Genomic DNA, 24,689 nt, shown 5'->3' with positions numbered 1-24,689 from the left:
AGGGAAACAGTTCTGGCGACCCCTAAAGTGGCATCTCCACGGCACAGTATAAAGGGTGCTACACACTGCCCCCACCCTCAGTTCTTTCTTGCTGGCAATTCCAACACAGGGGAGGCAGCGAGGTGTGTAACAGACATGAGCAACATAGGTTGAAGAACAACAGTCACAAAAAGATCTTTCCTAATTGTCTTTTCTTTTTCAAGTGCTTGCTCACATCCATTCCACATTAGGCGACTCCATGCAGTAGCTACAGAGGTGGGAAGGAGTTCACGGCTGCATTGTCTGCAGCACAACCCTGATGAACCCAGCGTCATCTTTAGCCTGCAGCATGAGGGTGAAGTGGGCCATGAATGTGTGGATCAAGGACCATATTGTAATTCTACCGATGTCCTGGATTGGCACTTTTGCCGGGAAGGCCACTGACAATGCCTGGGCCCTGGTTGAACGGGCCCAAAAGAACTGCAGTTGGGGATACCTGCCAGGTCACAGGAGGTCCGAACACACGACAAAATCCAATTTAGCCATTCACTGTGTGGACACTGCCCAGGCTCTTCATTCTGTCAGCTGTAGAGATGAAAAGCTGATATGAATTGTGGAATGGTTTAATACATTGCTGGTAAAGGACCAAAGCCATCCAGATGTCAGGGCATACAGTCACCCCTTCTTTCCTGTCTTGTGAGATTTGGGGCAGAACACAGGTAAAAAGATGTCCTGGTTAACGTGGAAGAAGATCACCTTCGGAAGCAAGGCCAGATGTTGGGGGCGGGAGGGAGCCTGCATGGACCTAGTCCTTGTAAAAAAACATTGTAGATTTCCAAAAATGCATCTTGCTGACATCACAGTGACCAAAAACGCTACCTTCCAGGATAAACGGGAGAGGGAGCAGGTTCCAAGTAGCTCGAAGTATGGCCCTATGAGTCAGGAGAGGACTAGATTAAGAGCCCATTAAGGGACTGGGTTCCACACCTACAGACAGAATCACCCAAGACCCTGCAGGAACTATGGTGTCATGTCATGCTGAAACACTGTTTGCCCTTGAACCAGCTCAGGGAAAGTGGAGATGGCCACAAGATGCACGTTAACAGAACAGTGCGCTAGGCCTTGCACCAGAGATGCAACAAATAGTCGAGAACTGACTGCACCAGAGTTTGTTGCAGAGAGATATCCGGCTCCCCTGCACAGTTGGAGAGCCTCACCCACTTTTCTTGGCAGGTCAGTCATATGGAAGGGACCTTCTGGACCTCTTCTGAACACATACTGTCCACCTCACTCAGCCATGGCGCATCCATGCAGTGAGGTGCAGGGATGAAAGGGTGGGGTGGAAGAGCCAGCCCGTGTCCTGAAATTGCACAGAGGAGTATATCACCAAGTTCAGTAGCGCCCTGAGCCAATGCTGGGGAGGTAAGGCTGAGGCAATCAGGATGACCCAGGCCTTGTCCCATCTGAGCTGAACAAGGACCTGGCCAACAAGAGGAATAAAGGGGGATTCATATACTAGAACTGGAAAGGATCTTGAGAGGTCATCGAGTCCAGTCCCCTGCCATCACGGCACGACCAAGCACCATCTAGACCATCCCCGATAGGTGTCTATCTAACCTACCCTTAAATATCTCCAGTGATGGAGATTCCACAACCTCATCAGCAACAACCTTGGGCTCAGCACGCAGTGGTGTCCGATGCCTCTCTCACTATTTCCTTCCATCTTTTCCGGTCCAGTGCAGAGTGGCTTAGTTTCTGCAGACTAGCTCTGCACCATTCTCTGTGAGGTCTGCCTCTTCTATTCAAATCATCCATTATGCCAAATCCACAACCTCCCTAGGCAACATATTCCTGTACTTTCTCTCAGCACTCTTCGAAATGGGGGTCAGGGAGGAGGGTGTCTGCCAAAGTACACTGGTAATTTTAAAGTCTCTTACATGTAGTAGCAAGGCAATACGTCCTGGGGCTGACGTGCTGAGCACACCAAAGGCGGCACCTGTTGGCTCCTCTAGCTTCGACACCTGTAGCTGGAGGTTTGAGGCTACCCACCTCAGGAGTCCCTGGTGTGCCTTCGTATCATCCTGAAGCACAGGAGAGGTGGGTGTTTAATGGCCTCTCCTGGGGAAGATGAAGATAAGCCAGATCTGCGGTTTCCTCTCTCTTACCCTGAGCCACCTCCACAGGGTCCACTGGAGGCTCTTGGGTGCGTGGGAGGGAACGGTTTCCTTCCCAACGGCTTGTGCTGTTTTAGGAGGTCAAGATGCTGAGGGTCTCTCTTATGCCCTGAGACTGACTTAGGAGCCTTGGGCTGCTGAGTAAGCCCCCAGGCATTCCACAGGAACCAGGATGCCAGCCACAGACCTTGCAGTGCTGAGGGCTGGGGGAACAATGGCAGAATCAGCACTAGACTGGACAGTCCAGGGACCCTTGCTCTGTGCTGCCCTCCGAGTGCACGAGTGCTCTGCCTGGCGACCAGGACCAAGAAGCTCTCAAAACCACCTCTCAAAGCGGTACATGTTCCAGGCCCACCAGCGCCTCTCCAACTGCAAAGAGCCTCTATTGTGGCACACTGACATCAATCTGAGGAAGGCAGATCTGTGGTGGACACCCAGCAATCTATGACTCCCATTGTCCCTTTAGTGCCGGAATTGCAAGTGGAATGTCACGAATATAAAGACTGCTGAGACCGGGACTGCTCAAATGCTGGCTTTGATGAAGACTGATGTTCTGGGGAGCAATCCCAGGAATGGTGCATAGGCCTCGGTGACGACGACAGCTCTGTGCCACTGCGGTGGTGAGTGCTGTTCCGAACCCTGCCTTCGTCCTCAGCCGGGAGACTGGAGGGATGTTCACAATGTCTGTCTCTCAGCATCTGAGACTTGATGGCTTCGCACAGGGGAGCACTGGTGTTCCAGCCCTCTACGTGACGAGCAGTCCCAGAGAGGAGAGGCCCTGAAGGAGCCCAACATGGGCTTGCCTCAAGATTGGAAAAACAACGAGAAGCCCTGTGGCATCTCACAGACTAACAAACTTTTGGAGCCTAAGCTTTTGTGGGCAAAACCTTCATCAGATGCAAGACTGGGACACCACAGACGACAGTGCTGCTGGAAGTGGCATAGCCAGAACAGCCTGTGCCCCTTTCAGGCTTCTTGTGTCGACAGTGCCTTTCAGTAGCAGAGCTCATCAGTGCTGCTCAGTGCTGCCAATTTGGGCGGGACAGGGCTGGGCTGCTCCACGTGAGTTAAAGTTCGACTTCCAAGCAGAGGTGATGAGACACCCAGTGCAAGTCTTGGGTTTCCTCTCTGCTTCTCCTTCACCTTCTGGGATGGAGAGGAGCAGCCCTTGGCTGAAACCTTCGCCTTCCTCACTGGGGTTGGTGAAGGGGTGAGGTGCCAACAGGAGGACAGCACCAAGGCAGCACTCCACAACAGAGACATGAGGCACAAATTCGCAGCAGATACTTGCTCCCCTGCTGGGGACAGTGCCAACTCCATTGGAAGTGCTGCAGGCAAACGTCCCTCTCCTTTTCAGTACAGGGCTTGAATGATCTGCATATTCAGCACTAATCACTACCATGGCCTTCTCCAAGATGCTGCAGAGAACTATCATGTGGGTTACTCCTAGGCATAGGCACCTGCACAAAGCACAAGATTTGAAGCCTGAGGACCTGGGCATGCCTGTCCCTAGGCAAATGTCCCACCTGGGACTAACTTACTGAACTGTTGAAGATTTATCTACAAGAGCTGCTAAATGGAGGAGCGCAAGCTAAAAGGAGTCGAAGCCAGCAATTCCAACGCACCTTCACTGGGGGCAAGAAGGAACTGAAAGTTGGGGAGTACGTGGTGTATCCTATACTGTGCCATGGCAGCACCATTCCAGGGGTCACCAGAGCTGATCTCCTATGGATGCTGCTAAGGGGAAAACTTCCAACACTGGTGCACATGGCAAACACGCACATCTAATGTGGAATGGACATGACCAACCACGCGATGAAGAACTTCATGTTGTATTCTGTACATTTCAGCTGGAGGTGGGTTTTCAGAGGTTGGCAAGGTGATGCTGGGAATGCAAGGGAAAATAACATCAAAACGGTAGGGTGGGGGCACCCAATTTCTGCCCAGCTCAGGGCCACATAAGTAACTCGCGAGAGCTGACTTTGGTTTGCACTCAGTGAAGCAATTTCCAACTGGCCTCTTAAATACAAAGGGAGGAGATAGGCATCCCAGGGCATCAGGAGGCCCACAATGAAATAGAGTGCTATAAAAGGGAAATGCCAGCTAGCTTTCTGTCATGAGACAGAGGAACAGGGAACTGATTCAGAATCTGGCCAGATTCAGCCAGCCCACGGGAACTGAGTAGCTCTGCTTCACAGTACCGTGCTCAAAATGCTGTAACCCAAGCTCCTGCCTGGTTTTTATTTCCATTTGTACTCGCTATTTTTTATTTCATTTCCAAAGGGTCTGTGAAACACGGCAAGAACCCAGGAAACCTCAGCAGTCACAATACATCTGGAGATCAGCAATTTAACTCTGAATACTAAATGGCAGAGAACCACTAGCATGAAAATAGACGGCAACAATAGTGAATGGAAGAGCAAAAGGTTCCCATCTTAACCAGTTAGTTGTCCCCACAAATAGTTCTGGAACCTGGGGCACAGCCCTGTCCACATTGATGCATAGCTAGTTCCCTCCCTCAACCCTCCCCATTTTCAGAAAAATGTCCATGATGTAGCTCAGCCCTGTTAAAGGCACCCATATTACGCTTGTGGGAAGCAATCCTAAATTCCAAAATCAGGGCTATCTTGGAAACATTAACCCCTGTTATAGGAACAGCATGTGACCTGCGATCATACCTGTGGTGCATCTTCACAACCTATAGCCCATGGGTCCAGAACACACTGGCCACTTTTACAGCTAACTTATAACGCTCTGCGTTTACACAGCCTCTCCCTTTGACCTCCCAGGGAGGTCATCTCAAAGTTGGGGAAAGTGCAGCAGGGACAGTGACATGCCCAAGATCCCAGAAAATATGGGCTAAACCTCTCTAATGCTCTCACCCGGCAACATACATAATCCATCATGATTCTAGTGAGCTGGACAACCACTTATGTGAATGGCCAAGTTTGCCATGGTCCCATAAAGTTCATTTACAGTCCTGGCTTTCAAGATTGTATGCTATTATTTAGCTCTAAGTTACCCCTAAATGTCTCTAAGAGCCCAGTAAGCGATGAATGCATTGGTCATGTGCTAGACAGTATTGGCCTCCCATGGTACACCAAATTTGCTCATCCAGCACTGGTCAGGGTGCTGGACTAGAGAACTTCAACCAATGTCAGGGTGAGAACTCAAACTGTGGCTCCTAGTAACAGAGAGGAAGCCGCGCTAGTCTATACACTATCAAAACTGTTCTGGTCTGGCTATGGTCTGAAGAAGTGGGTCTGTCCCACGAAAGCTCACCTCGTAAACTATTTTGCTAGTCTTTAAAGTGCTACTTGACTGCTTTTTGTTTTGATGTGGCTCCTAGATATCTGCTTCATTCACTAGACCATCCTCCTTACACGGGCTCCACAGGAACAACATACATGCATGGATGGACTTTGGCACCAGTTATGCAGCCAGCCAGAGCATTATTCTACTGGACTCTCCCAGACACATGAAACAGAACTGTCTCCCAGGCTTATCAATACTTCACAGAATTGCAGTCAACATGCCCTTGTTATGAAGCATGAGGCATAGTGCCCAGCTCAGCTCCGACTGCTTTTCTGAGGTCTTGTGACAGATGAGTGACAAAGAGGGGCAGGGGCAGCGGAGCAGGAAGCGAAAGCATATGCTAAACAGCAAAACAAGATAGCAGTTTTGTCTTTACCAATTTTTTTTAAACAGTCTATTTTCTGCTTGAGGAAGCAGGTGCATTTCCTATCCTTGCAGCATCAAGCCCTGACAGGCTGTCTCAGGTGTGATGGCTCCAGGACAGTTATATTGCCTTGAATTTCACATTCCTGACACCTCTGATAATTATGCCAAATGAGCTCACTTCATCTTCTGACTTCTGAGCTGCACGTATTAAAGTAAGTGACAGTGGCTAGAGGTGCTTTGTAGGAAGGCAGAAAAAAAGCAGCCAGCCGAGCTCTCGATGTGTGTTGGGACTAGGCACAGCTCACGTGGATTGCGCTGACAGCTAGACTGAAGGGGAAAAGCACTCCAAACCATCACCAAGCCCACTATCCTACCCAGCATTGGTACTTTATGTTACTGGTGGTAATGCTCATGCTTTGCAGCACTGTCTGGTGCCCTGTACCGCAGAGTCCATGCCCCTGGCCTTGCATGCTACAGCAGTAACAGAAACAACAGTCATATGCAGGGCCCTACCAATTTCACAGACACGAAAAGTGCATCACAGGCCACGAAATCAGCCCTCCGCTTATTCTCATGTCTGTTGAAATCTGATGTTTCCTTGCTCCGAGGAGCACCCTATCAAAGGACGCTTCCCAGCTCTGACAGGGCAGGGGTAGTACCACGTTTGTCCCTTTCCTGCAAACTGCTCTGGTGGCAAGAGGAGAGGACCAGACCAGACCCACCTCCAGGTAATTCCCCTGCTGCACAGGGCTGTCTGGGTGGGACTGGGCAGCAGCCTGGGGTTTGGTGGATGGGCTGTAGTGAGGGAGTGAGTAGTACAGCCAACAAGGTGCCTGATTCTGACCAAAGCTCTTAGTTTCTTACACTAGGTTCCCGTGCGCACTGTAGTGCTCTCTCTCTCTCTATCAGCCCTGAGCACTGCAGTGACACCAAGCTCTCTTCGCATGTCGACAGCGCTGTGTTGGCAGGTGAGCTGCTCCTGCCACCGCTGCTACCACTGCTCAAGGAGGGGGATTATCTAGGCCAAAGTGAGAGCTCCGTCCCATCGGCACAGAGGGCCTTCATTAAAGCTGCACCAGTGCAGCATGTGCAGTGTGGCCCAGCCCTTTAACCTCCCTCAGAAGTGTGGCAGAAACACCTACAGTGCCTCCACCAACAGAGGTGTTAAAGAACCCACACGTGGCAAAGAATACTTTCTACTGCGGAGAGCGGGGCACTGTGAGCTGGGATGTCTGGCTTCTAGCCCCAGCTCTGCCACAGACTTACTGCACAGGTCTACACCAGAGCTGGGGGTGTCAGTCTCAACTCCGGGAGACAGAGCCACTCCAGTGCTGACAGAGCTGGTGCCTGCAAGTAGCATGAAATCAAGGCCATGCAAGCAGCCGGCAGCACTAGCTGCCCTCAGTACAATTTCATCCCAAACACTTGCCACCTACGCAGGGCCACCAACCCAGCCAACTGCCCACACTCCTGTGGCTACACCACTATTGGTAGCACAGTAGCTTGCTCAGAGATAATGCAGGTGTCTCCCTCAGCTGGAAATTGCATCTTCCCACTCCAGTGTGCGCATGCCCACCGTGGCCTTGGATTTAGGCCATTCAGAGCTTCCTTTCACGTACAATAAAACGGGGCTGACACTACCTAATGTGTTGTACAGCTTGAGTAGTTCTGTTTGCAAAGCATTCTGAGCCCCTTGGCCAGTAGATTATGGAGAAACAAAAAGCATCATCCTTTTTTTACACTTGGATTTTGACATTCTGAAAGCAAGCAAGCTAGCACCAATAAGCTCCCATGCAGCTGCTGTCCTAACCTGGTTACCTCTCGAATGATGCGGTAGTGGTGTAGTTCTCCAGCAGATGCCTTCCCAATTAGCATTAAAACTTCCGCTAAACCCAACAGTCAATGTACTTTAGGGGGTTTCTATTATTATCATTATTATTATTTTACATATAAAATTTGTTCTCCGTTGTTTGGTGGGACTTGTTTTTTGGGGTTTTTTTTTCATTTTTCCAATGACATTAACAAAACTTCACTAGGCAAAATGAAGCTGCAACACTCTCTGGCTAAACTCCACATTTATTTCATACCCCTTAGATAAAAGCTTAGAAGCTGGAATATTCATTACCAAGCCAGGCTCTGTGAATAGTTGGGGTAGTAATGGAATGAAGCAGATTTGACACTGGGGACGTTGCTACAGAAATTAGTCTGTCATAAGATTATAGGGACTAAGTGTTATTGGATGATAAGGAGTGATGTGTTAATATTAAATTATCTTGCCAGCAAAAAAAAAGAAAGAGAGCGAGAGTGTCTCTGATTAAATTCACATTTATTAAAAGCCCTGCATATGTTATTAAAAGATCTTGGATAAGCTAGTTTACGTCTGCGTTGGAGATCAAATTGAAAGTGTTGTCCAGGAGGGATGCCTCTGAATGAAAGATCACAACAATAAAACAAAAATGTCTTTCATAAAATGTTATGGGCCTAAAGGAGCCTTAAAAATGCCAAACTACTCTCCCCAGGGAGAGTTAATTAACCCTTCAGTCCCTTTCTTATTGCAACAAAATAAGGATTAAGCAGAGGGGCATTCAGTAAGAAATAATGCTCTGGACTCGCAATACTCTCTCTCTACATAGAGAAGATTAATTCGACCCATCTGTATGACATAAGGCTGGGGTATTAGCAAAGGTTCCTGGCAAACATATAAACCACAAGCACAAAGCTTAAGTGATTTGTTCAAGTCACCAGGACCGATGCGATAACAACGGAGCCATACCCTATCTGCCATTTCCTAACATTTTGATTTGTTATAGCCAGGCAACTACAAACAACACTGACACCTAATGCACATTTTACACTGAATCCCAGTTTACCATATGTCATGTTCTGTCCATATTAATCCACTTACCTGCTTGATCCATCTGGGTGAACCTTAGAGTGACAGGATGACATCTAAGCAAAGGGAGAATCAATCTGGGCATTAGGAAGTAGTGAGATAAAGTGGAGTGTCAAATAGATACAGAACAAAGGAAGTGGCAGGAGCAAGTACAGAAAGTGTCCTGTGGGGAACAACCTGCAGCAGCAGGGAACTAGCGTAGATACAGGACCCGTACGTCTTTTCCATTTCTAATTTCTATGGGCCCTAACTGGAGAAACACAGATGGCACTTTCCATGAAGATCTTCCACACCCCATCTGAAACTGAGTCTAACAGCATTCTAACAGCAGGCATAAAGCCCCTGAGGAACTCCGTGGAGTGAGACGTTTGTGGCTAGGGAAGGGGTAGAACAGCAGAACACTCTCAGAAGAGCCTTGGGAGAGCCAGTGAGCCTGCATTAATTTTTCTACACTCACAAAAGGAAGCGAGTCCCAAGGGAAGACATCAGCTGGGAAATCCTGGTGACGTGGTTTTTACAGTGCATCCCATTAGGGAGTCAGGGGAATCAACAGGAATGCTTTGGGTCAGCATGGCAAGCAATAAAGAAGTTCATATATCAACAATTTCAAAGGTTTCATAGCCAGGGATGGTAGTGGGGATAAGCTCCTACTATCTATAAAATGCTCCCATAGCGTGCGTCTCCAATCGCCTCTGACACCTGAAGTCCAGCTCCTGGCCTTCACGTGTGGCTTAGTTTCTAAGCCCGGTGAAACTGTTTGCACTGACAGGAGAAGGGGCAAAGGCGGGTGACTGGCGCCTTAAAACCAGTTGCTTCGGGCAGATGGGGCTTGTCAGCCTGGGAAGGCCGCCCACCTAGGAGAAGGAACTCTGATTTAAAACCTCCGCTGCCTTGCAGCGATACCTAGTCATGGGAAAGGCTTCGGGAGAAAACCCCGAGGAAAAATCCAGAGATGGAGCCCCTAAGGCAGTTTGAGGTTGTGCTCAATCTCACTCTGGCAGCTCCTGTGATGACATTGGTGCCAAGTTGTACTGGCTTTTGCCTTTCCCTTGGATTACATCAGTGGCGTGGAGAGGGGGAACCTGCTGCTGGGCATCAGCTGCTTCTTCAAACTTACTTTCCCAGGCCTGCGCCCTGGAGAGGACACTCCGGCATCGCTTTCTGAGCGGTGACACAACACAGGAAGCAGCAGTTACCGGTATTAAGCCACTGCACTCGATTGGCGTAGAGTGAGGCACCAGGGGTTGCTTCCGACGGTGGGAGAGGTCTTTGGATCTCGTTGGACAGCTACCGCCCACCTCAAGCTGGGCAGCCCCCAGCCAAGTAGGTGTTGCCTTGCCATGGTCCACTTTTCCACTGGATGTGTGGGGCTTAGGGAATCACCAACAGGTGGATCGTTAACCTTACACCAGGCAAAACAAACAAGCAACAAAATAATCCAGTCTTCAGGCTGGGCACATGGAACGTACCGACCATGACTCCAGGCCTTACAGAAGACCTAGAGAGCATTAGTAACCCCCGGAAGACAGCAATCATTAACAACGAGCTGAGACGACTGCAGATGGACATCGTGGCCCTCTAGGAAACAAGGCTATCGTCCTCTGGATGTCTCAGGGAGAAGGACTTTTCCTTTTTCTGGCATGGGAAGCCTCCAGAAGAGACCAGGGAACATGGTGTTGGCTTCGCAGTCAGAAACAGTCTAGCTGGCTCAGTCATACCACCAAATGTGGGAAGTGAGAGAATGCTGAAAATCCAGCTTCAGACACCAGTGGGCATGGTCAACATCTTCAGCGTCTATACACCTACTTTAACTTCTGCCCAGGAAGTTAAGGACAAGTTCTATGATGAACTTAGCATTGCCATCAGTGAGGTACCTTCCCATGAGCCACTATTCATCCTTGGCAACTTCAACGCCAGAGATGGCAGCGACCACCACAGCTGGCCATCCTGTCTGGGACAGTTTGGAACAGGGAAGATGAATGAAAACGGACAGCGCCTCCTTGAACTCTGCTCCCAGCATGACCTCTGCGTAACCAATACCTTCTTCAACGTCAAACCACAGCACAAAGTTTCGCGGCAACACCCAAGATCGAAACATTGGCACCAGCTTGACCTCATCCTCACCAAACGCAGCCGTTTAGGTAACGTCCGGGTGATAAGTAGCTACCACAACGCAGACTGTGACACTGACCACTTGCTCGTGTGTAGTAAGGTGCACATCCAGCCGTGAAGATTCTTTCACTCCAAAAAGGAAGGGAGTCCGTGCACTGACACTGGCAAGACTTGTGACCCTTCAAAAGTATGCGAGTTTGTCCAAGCACTTGAAGAGGCCTTGCCCCGCCCAGACGACACTGATATCAGCAAGAGATGGGAACAACTACGGGACACTATCTATAATACTGCAATATCTACCTTTGGGAAGAAGACAGTCAAGTCTGCTGATTGGTTTGAAGCCCACTGAAGCGCTGGCACCCCTGACTGAGAACAAGAGACAGGCACTGGCTGCATAAAGTCCTCTCCCAGTGAGGTGAACCTGCAGGCACTCCAGTCTGCTCGGAGTCAAGTGCAGCAGGTTGCTCGGTGGTGTGCCAATGATTACTGGCTCCAACTCTGCTCCAGGATTCAGCAGGCTGCAGACACTGGTAACATGCGAGGAATGTACGATGGGATCAAGCAGGCCATCGGTCCATCACAAAGAAAGACTGCCCCACTTAAGTCGGCCACAGGCAAGTCCTGAAGGACAGAACCAAGCAGATGGAATGCTGGGTGGAACACTACTCACAGCTGTATGCCAGAGAGACTGTAGTTACACAGAGAGCCCTGAATGCCATCGAGCCTCTGCCCACCATGACTGAACTCGATGCTGAGCCCACCTTGGAGGAACTCAGTGACACACTAAAAGCACTCTCTCTGGAAAAGCCCCAGGGAAAGATGGTATTCCCTCAGAAATCCTCAAATGCGCCAATGCTACCCTAGTTTCAGAGCTGCATGGAATACTTTACCATCCGGTTGATGTGATCTCTGACCATCTCATAGCTGTAAGGCTGCTTGTAATAAGAAATGTGAACAGACAATGTTTCAAACAAAACTTTCCGACCCTATCATAGCAATAGAACACAAGCCAATTCCATCTTGTGGTTCTGACAACTGACTGCTCCTTACAGGAGGTTATTAAATCCTGTTATTAAAACTAGGCCATTATGATTATGCCATTAGATTCCCTTGATGGAGCTGCTTAGCTGCTTAGCCCTCTAGCCCATGTTTGCTTTTTTGCTACTGCTTATAAATGTTCTCAATTTGTTTTTTTCATCTTTATCTTTTTGTTGCTTGGAGTTTTGTTCTCGCTGAATATTTCTAGAACATGAGACCCTTACTCCTTTCTCTGAATACAGCCTTCCATTCTTCTCAAGAGTATGTCACCATCCTGTCCCAGAGCTGCTTAGTATTATTCACATCTCTTTTCATATCACCTGACTGTTTTGGTTGCAAATGATTAGGGGTGAGCTTTCTTGAGCACAGCTAGGTTGACCAGATGTCCTGTGTTAGAGGGACAATCTTGCATTTAAGGCTTCCTGCAGGAGTCCTGACATTTTCTTATGTACGTCCCTGTTTCCTCCTGGAGTTACTTGGGAGCAGGCAACACTCACCTGTGCCTGGGCCTCTGGTGTTCTTGGTATTAAAGGAGACCCTGAGTGATGTTGGACAAGTGGGAACCCTCCATCCACCCCTGTGCTGCAGTCCCTAACTTCTACATGAATTCAGAATTGGCAGTGCCTCCACCTGGCTGGCCCCTTGACACACTCAGTGGTGTGCCTTGGAAACCTCCAGGAATAAACCCATTTTAATAATAATCAGTGACATGAATCTAACCCCAAAGTAACTGTGATAAATAACATACATCTACTGAACTGAAATTAGAATTAACACACCTTCACTTAAAGATGCAGGGTTTAACAGGCTAAGATTAAATATCACAGTTTGCAGCGAAATAAAATCAATTAACAAAGTCTACAGTAATTATTGAAACTTATCTAGCTGGCATTTCCACTGCCGCCATTTACCCCACCGCTCAGCATACGCTCCGCTGGATTTCAGTGGCTTGCGTGGCCACACTTGGAGATCTCCAGCTGGAGCAGAAAAAAGCACTGTGCAGGTTCTACCAATCGGGTTAGCCATAGCAGCAAGCAGCACAACCCCCTCTGCAGCCAGAGCTGCTCCACCACACGCCGCCAGCTCTGGGTCCTGGTAAGCTCAGGAGACACAGAGTCATCACAGTTACTCACAGCTCCTCCCCTGCAGGCCCTTCTCAGCCAGCTCCAAGCAAGGCAAGAGTGTCTCTCCTTCAGGGAAAATCACCAACCGCCTCTGAAGTTCCCTGCTCGACCAAAGCACCAGCAGGCTCTAACCTCCAGCAGCAGCTCCTGGTCTGGACAGAGCCACACACCTGCTCTCCTCTACATCCTGCACTGCTAGATAAGAACAGTGTTCCCCCTTTTCCCCCCAAAGCATCATGGGAGTTGTAGTCTCTAGGCCTAGGTTGCTGCAGATAGGATCTTGTTAGTAAAGCTCAGAGGCCCCCATAGCAAAGGGGGCTTGCGCTCCCAAATGGGCAAATTGTCCCATGTTTTCTGCCCCCCAGCAGTGTGAGCAGGCCCTGCTACCTGCTAGATACCCTCCTCACCAGCTGCCTGCCCAGCAGCGGTGAGTGGCCAACAATGAATGTTGGACAGGCAGCTGGTGAGGAGGAACCCAGCAGGTAGCAGGGCCTGCTCGTAGCAGGAGAAAAAATGCAGCATGCATGTGGCTGTGTGCCACCTGTCGGTCCGAAGAGGTCTGCCCCCTGTCCCGTTTCTGGCTCAGCCCTGGCTGAGGGCTGTGAGCTCTGGGCCGTGCAGCCTGGCCCCAGGCAGTGGCTGATTGCATGTGGCCTCTGCTGCCCCATCAGCCCTCTGCATGCTTCCCCTCTCACTGTCCCCTCCCTGCTGTGTCCCGTCACCCCGTGCCCGCCCCCACAGGCTGCATCCCGCTCCCAGACTGCGTGGAGAACAAGCCCCTGCTTGGAGCACTCAGCTCATTAACCCTTTGGCTGGCAGGCTCCTTCATCCCAGCCAGAGGCAGTGCGGGCAGAACACCCCAGGAAAGCACAGGACCCTCCACCCTACACGCTATTTTGAAAAACCTTGTGGTGTGCAGCAGCGTTATTTCGAAATAGCTACTCAGGGATCGTTTATTTCAGACTAAAGCTGCTGTGTAGACGTAGCCATCTTGAACCCGCAGGCTCCACAGCACAGAGGGCTCCATTTTGGAGAGAGGGGCCAGACTGCTGGTATGGAGTTCCCCGGCAGTGGCTTAGCACCTTCTTCACACTCCCTGCCCAGGGGCTGCTCCATCCCCTAAGCACCCTCCTCTGCTGAGCCACCTCTCTGGCTGAGTTCGATGAAGCTCCTGCAGTCAGGTTCCCTGGGCCCTGGTACACAAGGCAGCCTTGGGGTTTGACCCCTTGCTGCCCATGCTGGAGCCCAGAGACAGGAGCAGATGGGTTATGTCAGTGACCAGCAGCAGCCAGGAGCGTTAGCTGCCTTTTAACTCTGTGTGGGTAGGAAGGCACCAGCTGCTTCCGGCCACAGTGGCAGGTGGGGAGAAAAGATGAGTTCTGCAGAGCTATGGGGCTAGGTCATCCCTCCCCTCACATCCCATGGCGGGAAGCACCTCCTGTCCCTTCCCTAACGCCGGCCCACTGCTTCCCGCAGCTCTCATTGGCCAGGAACAGCGACCTCTGGTCCAATGGGAGCAGCGAGCAGATGTAACCAGTGGACATGCAGGTAAATAAGGCACCTGGCGGCCTGCCAGGAGCTAGCCCTCGTGAACTGCATCCAGCCAGGGGGCCACTTCACACCCACCCTGGCCTTGGCACATCTTTCCCTTTTTGCTCTGTTTAGCCTGTAAACTCTTTGAGACATGGGCCACCTCAGTATGCATTCAAAAGCACCCAGCCCAGCGGAGCCCCAAGCTAACCACACGACAAAGGCCGGCAGCTTCCTCTGGAGCCAGCTGAGAGCCCAGCAGGATGAAAACCAGCCCTGCAGCCACACACAAAGGGAAGCAGCTTCTCCTTTTCTACACATCCACAGGTTTTACACAGAAGCATCCTGGCTCTTCTGTGCTCATTGCTTCACAGGCAGGAGAGAATGGTACTTGCATTGTAAGTGGGGTTGGGAGGAGGTGATAGGCAGAGCGTCTGGGCAGGCAGCCGGGTTTCAAAATTCACAGGACATTCATCCTACAGACCACTGTCCCTCTTCTCCTGCCCCACCTCCCTCCTCCCGTCACCCCCATAACTGGTATAGTGCTGAGTCAGTCCCGGCATCTTTCCTACTGTAATTCTGTTTGTATGCTCTCCCTCCGCACATCTACCCTTCCGTCTGGTTATTCAGCATGGCTGTGAATGCATAGGTTCACATACTAAAATAGTTTGTAGCGTTGCCCAGGCTTAACGTTTGGGATGTCAAGGAAATGACCTGCCCTAGCCCATAAAGAACACTGAGCCACTCATTTCTCTCCAGGGAGTTTTCATTTGCAAAAAGGTTTACAGTTTGGAGCCCATACAGTTGCTCTGGATCTTTACTGGTGAAACTGAGATCAGGATCTGAATCAGAGCACTCCAGTTTATTGATGTATTAACCTTACATTACTGTCTGCCAGAACTGAAGTGTTGATAACAGTAAAAACATAGCAAACATGCAGCAAGTTATTTCCTTTGAACTTCCTAAGGATATGAATTGTTCAGAGAGTGACTGTAAAAGACAGGGACACTTACTGAGGGAGTTAAATAAGCACAGCAAATAATCCTTGTCTTATATCCGACTGGCAGATTTCCTGGAAGCCAGGTTTCCTAGAAGCCACATTTCTGGGAGTTTTAATATGTCTCCCGACAAAGGAGAGCAAGTATTTCACCCTCATTACAACGTTCCTCCTGACACCCTCCGCCCAGAAAGCATCCATGAATACACATTCAGATATGATCTCTAAGTCTGTGCCAATGACACCTCTGCCCTCCCCCAGTTATTTTCCTGCAAGCGTTCATCTCGGCAGTTCTCTGTTCCCACACGGGGTTGCCAGCACCAGCAGTTCAAAAAGAGCACAAGTCAGAACGGCAAAAACAGTCACAGGAATTCCCTTACCAATCACAAGATTATTTTAAGAGAATAAATCTTGGTGTTGGCTGGTCTTTGGTTCTGGAGCTCCCGCTGACCTCCTACTCGGCAACCCAGCACACGAGACAATTACAGGCTGAACAGACCAGCATACGTGCACGCAAAATAAATCATTCCACTTCAGCTTTCACACTAATGGGCCTGACTCCTTGCTGCTGTCCCCTACACTGCTCCACCGTCACTTCCCAGAGCCACCCTCTGTGCCCGTTCCCTCCGCAGGCTCCACATGGCCCTACTCTTCTCCTCTCTCAGGCTTCTTGCAGCCTCCAGTGGCTGCCCCTACCTCCAGGCTGAAGGGGCTGCAGAAGCCTCCAGGCAACTCTCTCTCTTTATTCCCACTCCCTGAATAGTGTTGGAGGTAAATTTCCAGCTGCAAGCACCGAGAAATCCCTGTCCTGCCACACATGCTCCAGGGCCCTGCCTTGCGCTGTGCGCACAGGTGCACCTTGGGCAAACAGACAGCACAGCAGGCCCAAGCAGCCAAAGGGGGACCTGCAGGCAGCTCAGGCAAAATTCCTGAGCAGCACATGCTTGTTTGCACACTCACAAGTCCCTCGCTCCTCTCTCCTTTCCCACCAAAGAAACCAGCCCAGCCTTGCAACGCTCATGGTGACAGCACACAGGCTGGCAATATGGCATGAAGTGCAAATGTGGTGCCCACTGACACAAGGGTTCACAGCAGGACAGTTGTGAGGCCTTCTTGAAACTCTTCTGCTTTCCCTCTTCCTGCTCGTAAGAATGTCAGTCATCCCCTGGCAGAGTAGAAGCAATTCCCGGGACCTAGTGCCCCCTGCCCCAAACAACCACCAATGGACAGCCAAGGGCAAGGCAAAGCAATTTGTTTGCAAAGAGCCCACCAGTTGCATGCACCTCGCCATACAGAACATAACCAGAACCTTGCCACCTAGCCCTCATGGCCAAGCAAGAGCTGACATTGGTTGTTCCGGATAATCTTGTTTTAAACCCACCCCACTTTGCATCCTTATTGGTAGTCTGAGCAGACAGTTGGGCGTCACATGCTGCCTATTTATCAACCAAGACTTCAGTTCCACGGGGCCTGATACCCACAGGCCACTGAAATCAAGTGAAAAACTCCCATGGCTGTAAGTAGGCTTTGAATCAGGCCCCAAGATTGTCAATTGCAAAACATCAGAAGCCAGGGGCAGTCTAAAAACCAGTGAAAAAACCTAGAAATCCAAACTGTCAGTACAGCTGTGGCAAAGGGATATATCCAGTAACTATCAGCTGCCTAGTTTCCTTTTGAACATCAGCAAATAGGAATGTCACTTAGCCATTACACTTCAGTCCTGGCTAAAGATTCATGCACATCACACACACCTCCTAGAACGGGAAGGGACCTTCGGAGGTCATCTAGTCCAGTCCCCTGCCCTCTTAGCAAGGCCAAGCACCATCCCTGACACTTATTTACCCTACTCCCTAAATGGCCTCCTCAAGGATTGAGCTCATAACCCTGGGTTTAGCAGGCTAATGCTCAAACCACTGAGCTATCCCTCCTTCTGTAACAGCTGACTAATAATTGGAGGAAATCTGTGGACCCAGCAACTTTGGTAAAACTCTAGAGGACTTTTATCTTTTCCCCACCGTGAAATCTATAAGAGAAACAAACTAGGTGCATGGTTAGAACTCCATTAAAGCTCTACCAGCAGCTTCCACCCATCTTTCCCCAGGCTTGCTGGTGAGGTGAGTTAGTAAAGCCATTCAGATGACATATAAGTGTTACATGTGGATGTTGAGTAGCGCCTAAAGGCCCCACCATGGTAGGCACAGTATATCTAAAGTAAGAGACAATCTTTGCCACGAACAGCTTACGAACTAAACCGGCAAGACAGACAGAGGAAAGAGAGGTGAAATATCTTACCCCAAATCACATAGCCAGTCACACTCTGGATTCCCAGTGCATGCCCCTTTGGCTAGGCCACACTGTTTCTCACAGGTTGTGCATAAGTTTTGGTTGAATAGACTGGACCAATAAATTTTTGGAAAACAGGAATCTCTCTTTATGGAATGGTAATTTGGTCACATGATATTGATTCTGTTCCCTGATTGGATGACCAACTTTTTAACAAGCAAGTTTTTTGTTTCTCAGCATTCCCTGTTTAATTCTCAGATCTCAATATTTTCACGGACTCTCCAGCAGTCCTCCAGATGTTTACAGGTCAAGAATGAGATGACCCTTAGGAATACAGTGAATCAAACTCCAGCTATTTATTCCAGTTGCACGGCAGGAAACGTTGACTTCTGTGGCCTGTCATCTGTGCAGCATTTTTCACTTTGCAAACTTCCTCCATGTCTTTCTGTAGCTCTGTGCAGTCCCAGGGTTTCCCTTCTGGGAAGTCATGGGCCAGACAAGGAGTCACCTCCTGTCCACATCCTCTGGCTGAATATACACATACCTCTACCCAGCTCTGTTATGTCCCCCTCCGGCACCACAAGCAGGGCCCTGCATAGAAGGTTCTGTAGTGATGTTGGGGGGACTGCGGGTCATTAGTGAAATGGAACAAGGTAGTTTGTGCATTCAGTCTCCAGAAAGAACAGGCTGTGTTTTATTTTGTCCGTTAGTGCCTTCTTCCCCTCACCACACACACAATTGCCCTTGATGGAAGGGGGTGAGAGATTCCAACTAGCTTTAACAACAAAAACATGACCTAAATGCTCATTTGTTGTAATTTGCAAGTAGTCCTGTGAATTGTAGTCACAGGAACTTGGAAATGGGAGTTGGTCTGGAGTCCCCATCTACGTGCAAACCCAGATACACTTCTGAGGAGCAGCAAGAGGTTTGGAAATGATGGACAGTCCATCTTTCCACGTATAGCCGAGAGAGGAAGCCACTTCTGCGAGCAAATGTCCCTTGGGAGGAGGGGAGCTAGTCCAGGAAACACACACAGACCCCAGGCAGATTTCTCTCACATCTTGGCCTGAGGCACTACACTTGCACGAGAGGGGCTGCATTTCTATGCCGCTAGCAGCGCCTGCAATAGTAGATGCAGCCTACATTAGGAAGTTTCTTATTAAGTTCTAGTCCCTCTTATTTAGTCAACTTGTCCACTCCCTGCTTGCTTGCTCCAGGAGGAAGGGAGTTCAGTGTTCCTCTCCTTTGCTGCATGGGGAATACTCCCAATTTTCCTGAAATCTCCCACAACAGGTCCTCCAAAGCATGCCTATATAATGTGTCCGAGTCCCTCATACCTCTTATTTAAGAACCATGCACAAAGGCACTGAAAAACCCTTCTTGCAACCGGCAAGGCAAATAGATGATTCGGCCAGGCAGCTTAACAAATACGCACAAATTCTGAAACACGCCATTAACTGCAATTCACTGATCCCTGGCCCACCAGACCCAGAGCAGGCTCATCCAAAGGCTGGTGCTCAGAGGAAGATTTACATCCGGCTCATGCAATATTTGAAATAATGGGAGCTATTAAATAAATGATGCAAATAAACAGCCACAAGGAAACAACATAGATCTGGGGATTTCCAGAGATACGGCCAATCTGCAACAAAAGAAAAATGAGCACTGACTCCAGAGGAAGGTTGTTTCCTCACCCAGGGGAACTGGCTTTTGACTCTAGCTAACAACTGTAATTACATCTACAACTTCTCCACCCCACCCAATGCACCCTGTTTGTCTTGGCCATCACAGCACAGAGAGGGAGGGCCCTTGCTGATAGAAGTGCACGAGTGCCAGAGCTAAATGGGGTCCAGAAGCTAACACCAGCTCAAGTTTCAAAGAGAAGATCCGTCTTTACATTGCAATGGTCTGTGCTCTGATGGGCACCAATCCCCACCCTATCTACCCCACTGCACCCCCTCCCTGCTTTCTCTCTCTCTCTGTTTTTCATGCACACACATTATTATCCAACCAGGTCAATAGAAAAGCTATTACAAATGTTCTGATTATTTCCTAAAAGGAGCATAAGCAGCCGCTCAGCTTGCATGACCTTGTGGGTTTTATCTTCCATCAGATAAGTAATCCCCCTTCGCTGGCGCAATAATTCGATGTCTGTGTGTGAGGGATAGAGGCTGCATGCATGTGAGGGAAAGAGCTCATAATCTCTGCATTAAGGGACAGTGCCAAGCCAACCATGCTCTGTCTGTGCCACTGCAGCACCCTTCCTTCCACAGAAAACTCAGTGCCTCTCCCAGGCCTTTGGATCTGATCTCTTTCTTTGAGGTAGAGGAGTCCTTGTGCTTTGGCACTCCAACCGTTCCCACTAAACCCGGCAGTGTTCCCTGTAAGCCGAGCACGTGAGCAGTCCCCCGGGAGAGAGTCAAATGCCGCCCAGCTGATGAGCAGTGCGCCCACAGCTAGCATCATGCTTTTCTACTGGTGGTACGCATCTGCAGTTGCCTCAGGGCCCGGAACAAAATTTATTCTGCACCTATATGGAAAACATTCAAGGAAACACTGATACTCGGGGCCCTTTATAAATACCTGCCTCCCCCCGCTACCAATTCAGTTCTGGAGTCAAAGGGTCTGATTTTCATTGGCAGGAGGGTTTCATTGTAAAATGGATATCCATGTGATCAGAGAAGAAGGGAAGAGAGCTCCTCTATCAGGACAGGCTAAAACTAAATAGGTCTGACCCACTGCAATCTGAAGCCAGTGTAAAAGAGAGCAGTCCCCAAGAATGCCCCTCATGATGTAATATGAGCTACATAGTCATGACTTAGGAAGGCTGAAGACGAAAGGATGAGCAGCAGGTTTGTAATATTAAAGGGTCCCATTTCTGCTCTCTTACACCAAGTAAATCCATAGGAATGCCATAGATCTCAACAGAGCACTGCTGGAGAGGGCATAAGGACTTGTGAGTGGCTGCTGTGCATCTTGTGCCATCATTTACACCTATGCAAAGTGAGAGCCAGGCAGCCCGCTCAGTTTCAGCCAGCATTTGGCCCATCATACATGGCAATTCAAGCTGGATGAAATTTTTCCACTTGAAATGTTTTGTGGGTTTTTTTATCCCCCCAGAGGAAAAAAAATGCAGATTCAGTACCATCAAAACATTGTTAGTTTGTGTCAGTTTGGCTGAATTGTACCAGAAGGTAGACGTGTTAGTCCGTAGCTTCAAGAACAGCAAGAAGTCTTGTGGCACCTTATAGACTAACAGATATTTTGGAGCATAAGCTTTCATGGGCTTTCATTGCATCTGATGAAGCAGGTCTTTGCCCACGAAAGCTTATGCTCCAACATATCTGTTAGTCTTTTAGGTGCCACAAGATTTCTTGTTGTTCTTTGGCTGAATTGTTCATCTCAGGCAGGGGAGGAGGAAAAGACCAAAAAAACAAAACAAAACAAAACCTTTAGAATAGAATCAAAGTTTCATTTCAACCTTGGCTCACAAAATATTTTAGATTTTTCTATTCAAAATGCTTTTCATTTCCAAATTTCCTTCCATTTTATTATTTTAGAAAAACATTAAAAAATCTTGCCTGATCCTGAAGCAAAAATGTGATGTTTAACCTGAAATTATTGTTTTGACTTTTTCAATTTGCCAGAAATCTCAAAAAAAAAAATTCAATTTCACGTCTACCCAAAATGTATTTAATTTTCAATCTACATGGCTGTAATGATGGCGCAAGTCAAAAAACTGAACCTAGCCTTGGTTCTTCAATCCTCTCAGTCTCCATCACTCTTCTCTCCCCATGGTACTCCCACAAGTTTTCAAAATGCAGTCAGACGCATTGGTGCCCAGTTCATTTCTGTTAGATGTTGATTAGCTGTTTTGATTCCCAAAATCCAGCAAATGGCCATCCATGAGTGGTGATACAAAGAAAATGGTAGATACATCCTAAAGATTATCAGGAAAGAAAGTTTGGAGGGCTTAGTTTAATTCTCCCAAAACAAAAAAGCAGTCATGCAGCACTTTGAAGACTAACAAAATAATTTATTAGGTGATGAGCTTTCATGGGACAAATCCACTTCTTCAGATCATAGCCTTGGGAGAACAGACTCAACAGATAAAGCACAGAGGTCCAAAAATTGTTATCAATGTTGGCAAATCAGAACAGAGGGGAGGGGGACATGGGGAGGGGAGTTAAGAGTTAGGTCAAACATCAAAGTATGTAAAAGACTCCTTATAATGGGTCAGGTAATTGCTGTCCCTGTTCAAACCATGCATTAATGTGTTGAATTTGAATATGAACGTTAGTTCCAAACATTCTCTCTGTGGACAGTTGTTAAAATCTCTTTTCTGCACAAAACAAAGTTTTAAGTGCTTTAAAGTGCTACGTGGCTGCTTTTTTGTTTTGATAGAATACAAACTAACAGGGCTACCTCTCTGTCTTCAATTCTCCCACTGACAGATGCAAAGGAAGTCAAGCAAGCAGGAAAGGAGATGATTTGTAGACTTGGAAAGCTATTTATTATCAATAGCATTGATTACAGAAATAATCAGCAACCTGTTTCTGAAACTGAAAATCCTTTATTCCAGGGTTTATACACATCATGCTGAAACCATACAATAACAATAACAACCCAAAGAAAAATCTATTGGAAAGCAGTCCTGCTTTCCATGTGTATCATGTTGGGTCAGTGCCATCTACAGGCAAAATATTGGTGCAACCGTTAGCAAGCTGAGACAGTCAAGCATTTTATTTTGTATCAAGATGAGGTTAATTTGCTCCTTGTGCATTTCCAATAGGACACCACCTCCCCGTCCGAGGATGGGGAGCAGAGGCAGGTCTGCAAGTAGCAAAGACTTGAGCATCTGCTAAGATGTGGGATGGTAGGGTGTGCGCAGTGGCAGAACTTGCTATCCTTGTTTGCCTCTAGTTTGACTGTGAATAGAATAGACCTTCATATATGAATAGAGCAGGCTGAAAATCCTACAAGTAATTTCAATATCCCAAAATTTGTTTTCATCTGAAATTGGGATGAAGAGTCGACACATTGCGACTTTTTGCTGAATGCAAAGTTAAAAAAAGTATTTGAAAAATATGAAAATATTTCATTGAGGATTGGTTTGAATGTTCTGAGTCTGAGCGGCTGCAAGGCCTTGTGGGAACTGTAGTTCAGTTGTCTCATGTGCCATTTTACTCTATGGGCTGGTCTCTCTCGCTATACTCCATCTCCCAGGACACAATGTGGTCATCTGACTCCCATAGTCCCCCACAGCAGCTCAACCAGCAGGGGCCTTTTGTGTGTATTACTGAAGGTGTAGTCTTGCCAAAAAAAAAAAACATCCAACACACAAAGGAGAAAGGGGTTTTAGGCACTGGCACTATAATTCCCATGAGACAACGGAGGAACTCAGGAGGACTAAATAACGGCAAACTGGATCCAAACAAAATGTTTAAATTTGGTTCAACAAACTGAAATGTTTCAATAGGGATCAACTCAAGGCCAAAATTGAAGAGCTTGAGCATCAACTGAAAATTTCCCCCGGAAAAATTCTGAGTTTGCAGGAAGTGCATTTTCCACAGTAGTTCTAGCCAATTTGTATATACAAAGTAATTCTGGGGGTAGCAAAATGACAGTAACATACTGCAAAGCCCATCACAAAACTCCTCTTTTTTTCTAATGAAATATTTTTCGTGAATTTTCACATTTAAATGGCAGTTCAGGAACAGGGTCAGATTTTCCTCTGATGCTGGTATAAGCCTGGAGTAATTCCGCTGAAATCCATGGTCTTAGGCTGGTGAAAGTGAAAGAGGAATTGGGCCATGTATTTCTGTCTCTGCAACAGACAGCTCAGGCTGTGAAAGCTGCCATTGTAACTATCCCGCCAAAATACTTCAACCCAGACCAGAAGGGACACCTCCACCCCACGCCCCCCACCCACCTTTCAGGGAGAGCGGAGGTCAGCAACCTTTCCAAGACGGAGTGCCAAAATTTGACCTTTCGCCCTCTGCGTACAGTCCAAGTGCCAGCGATACTTTTTAAAGTCACTAATAGTCCTACTTACAACAGCTTCATTCATAAAGAAAGATGCAGAGCTTTACCCTTTAGTGCAGTGGATGCGAGGGATCTCATGCCTGCTGCTTACAGGCTGCACATGGGCCAGGCCGGCTCCCACTGCTGCCCCTGGCCCCACGGCTGGAGCTCCGCACTCCCATGGGGACTCCACAGCTGGGGCTTTGGTGGCAGCCCTGTGCTCTGGCAAGGTTCCCGTGCTCTGGTGGAGTCACACAGCAGGGGCCCCATGGCAGGGGGAGGAAGGGCGGGGCCAGAGCTCCCCACGTGTGCCTCTCTAAATCGACTCACATATGGAGAGTGGCAAACATGCTGGGGTTTGCCAGCCCCAGGTTAACAAACTCTTGCCCTACTGGCTGACACGGCAAAAGAAGCTCCCTTAGCACATACTGTGTCAGAGGTGGTTTTCTGTGACATGAAGACGAGGAAACGGGACTGAGGCTCACCGACTCACTTCACAGAAACTGCCGAACAGCAGCCAGAGGATGGCAATATCATTTCAGTGGCACTGCCTGTGCTCTGTAGCAGATAGGTGCTGGAAATCTGGGACATCTTTTTACTCTTCAAAGAAAAGGGTCAGCGTCTCTTCTCCTGTATGGCCCTCGTGCAACTCTGTAATGGTGCAAAGGACCTATAAAGTCACCCAAGGATGGGTGAGAACTCCAGGTTGCTCCTTTGGTTTCCTGTCCCTCAACTTCATCCAGCCTTTGCTGCACACAGCTCAGCACATGGGGCTAAAATCACCCCAACCACCCATCACAAAAGGGGCCTTTGTCCTGCAAGTGTCCCTCGATGCCCAGTAGTACATGGCAAGT

At 48.6% G+C, this 24,689-nt stretch overlaps 1 long non-coding RNA gene across 3 annotated transcripts in view; it reads right to left on the bottom strand.

The window, feature by feature from the left end:
* The window catches only part of LOC142022157 (uncharacterized), a 465,994-nt gene extending 452,834 nt beyond the window's left edge, over window positions 1-13,160 (bottom strand). For all 3 annotated transcript variants that reach the window (XR_012647864.1, XR_012647868.1, XR_012647867.1), the window contains exon 1: window positions 13,011-13,160. This is a non-coding gene — a long non-coding RNA (uncharacterized LOC142022157). The remainder of the gene's footprint in view (window positions 1-13,010) is intronic.
* Window positions 13,161-24,689: the final 11,529 nt, after the last annotated feature.

This window comes from Carettochelys insculpta, chromosome 17 (assembly GCF_033958435.1).
Source record: "Carettochelys insculpta isolate YL-2023 chromosome 17, ASM3395843v1, whole genome shotgun sequence".
NCBI classification, from domain to species: Eukaryota; Metazoa; Chordata; order Testudines; family Carettochelyidae; genus Carettochelys; species Carettochelys insculpta.
Note: the sequence above shows the minus strand (reverse complement) of the source record. Positions and strands in the feature narration are given on the sequence as shown.